The sequence below is a fragment of the Microtus ochrogaster genome, unplaced genomic scaffold (assembly GCF_000317375.1).
Source record: "Microtus ochrogaster isolate Prairie Vole_2 unplaced genomic scaffold, MicOch1.0 UNK12, whole genome shotgun sequence".
Taxonomy (NCBI): Eukaryota; Metazoa; Chordata; class Mammalia; order Rodentia; family Cricetidae; genus Microtus; species Microtus ochrogaster.
In genome coordinates this window covers 3,664,576-3,666,753 of record NW_004949110.1, presented here as the reverse complement: position 1 = coordinate 3,666,753, position 2,178 = coordinate 3,664,576, and positions in this window count along the sequence as shown.

The window sequence follows — 2,178 nt, the reverse complement described above, 5'->3', positions numbered from 1 at the left end:
CTGTCAATAGGGAATTCTTCTTTAATCTGTTGGCAACATTTGATACAAGTGATTATTATTTAGCTCTTACAACATTTTCAAGGCCTAGATATTAGGGCAGTATAATTGGAACATTTTGTGATTTCCTGGGGAAGATCCTGGATGTTTTCTTGAAATCTTTTCATAATATTTGCCTGTACAGTTATGTGAATTACAGGTGTTGGAACCTATCATACCTTAGATCCAATGTTTTACTAAGAATGTTGTCTATGTTCTAATGAGTCAAAACTTTTGTCTTTAGCTCTGATTACTTTGTTAAATTTTAGATTATAATATATATCTGTTCATACAAAAGATTGCCCGGAGCCTGGGAAGATGGCAAAGTGCTTGCTATACAAGTGTGGTGACCTGAATCTATATAAAGCCACTTGTGCCAACATACATTTATAAATCCAGGGCTTACAGAGTGAAATGGCCAGGAGAGACAGGGGAATCATTGAAACCTCTTTGTCAGCTGTACTGGGATAAAACAAAACAAAACAAAACAAAAACAAACAAACAAACAAAAAACAGTAAACGAAAGAGACCATGCTTGCAATGAGGTGAAAGGTGAGAACCAATATACATATCATCTAACCACTATATATGTACTATAACAAATATACACCTGCTCACACATATATAAGAGAGAGACAGACAGATAGACAGACAGACAGACAGACAGACAGACAGACAGAGAAGAGAGAGGCCCTTGAAAGGCTATCAAGTATATGAAATCTGACATTTACTGTAAGAAACTCAGTTTTTCCATAAACTACCTCATCCCATAGTCTTCAACATCTTATTGAGACTTTAATTAGAGAGTAATTCATAACTCATATCATTATCTTACAAGCCATATCTAACCTGACAATTAATCCACTCAGATGCCTCCATAATTTGGCCATTGTTGTAAAACCTTCATAATTGGTGCTAAATCACTCCATAGAAACTATATTCTTCATTAGCATTTGTGTCATATTGTGTTTGATAAAGTTCATTAGGTATTATATAAATATTATGAAAAAATTATTGTGAAATAATTATAGAAATGTAAACCAACTTACTTATTATTGAAGCACTTAAAGTATGAACATTCATGAAATAAATTGAATGTTCAAAATCACATTAATTATCAAATTGAAGCCCTGTATTGAATCTTTAAGATTAGCTTGTTATTTTAAAACATTATTAAATTAGATATTTATTTAGATAATAACCCTATCCTAGAGGAGTATAAGAACCCATTTCATTACTAATTTATGAAAAAATGGGAGGCATGTATATAGTTCTGTGTGGGTTATAATTCATAGCAGAACAACTCTTGCTAACTAATGAAGTTCTGATTTAAATTCCTGCTTTTCTACAAGTGTTCTTGTCATCCATGGCTCCTGATGCTACCTCAATCTGTACCATCATTTTAGCTTTCTTCATAAAATTCAAGGCCAACATGTCCAATTCTGCTTTGAAGTTCTTTAGACTCATCCTTCTCCAGTCAGCCTGTAGAATCCTGGTCTTCAAGGTTTTATTACTAGCACTTGTTAGCACACAGGTTCGTACGAGGAACAACTTCCTGGCTATTTAGGCTTTCTGCTGTGTCTCTATCACAGATCAGTGATTGGCCTGAACAGAAAGGACTGATGAAAATGTTTTTATAGACCATGGGCTATGGTTCACAGCTAAATAAGTAGCAAGCAGGTTCCATGGATGCTGAACTCTGGTTCCAACGAATAAGATGTACAAACTCAGCATAGCCACATTTTCTTGGATCCAGGTACTTGGATCTATTTCCCACTGAGACAGGATTCCTTACATTTTGTGAGCAAGCCTGTTTGCGTATAATGTATGGTATTCCCTAGATAGCACCTACTCAGTTTATAGCTTTTCAAGATTCTCAATTTGCAATAACCATTAAGGACACATTAAAACAGAAGGTTTTAGAGACTATTAAAAATAAATATTGGCTAGTTGAATTATTTTCCAAAATTTCTTTAAATACAGCTTAATTGCATTTATAAATTTTAATTATATTACTTCAAACATCTCATTTAAAATACAATTCTCATATCACCTTTTTCTTTTTATTACCAGATTTTTTGTTCATTTTATTTTTTTTAGTTATTGCAAAAAAAAATTCCCATTTCCTCCCCCTCCTCACAC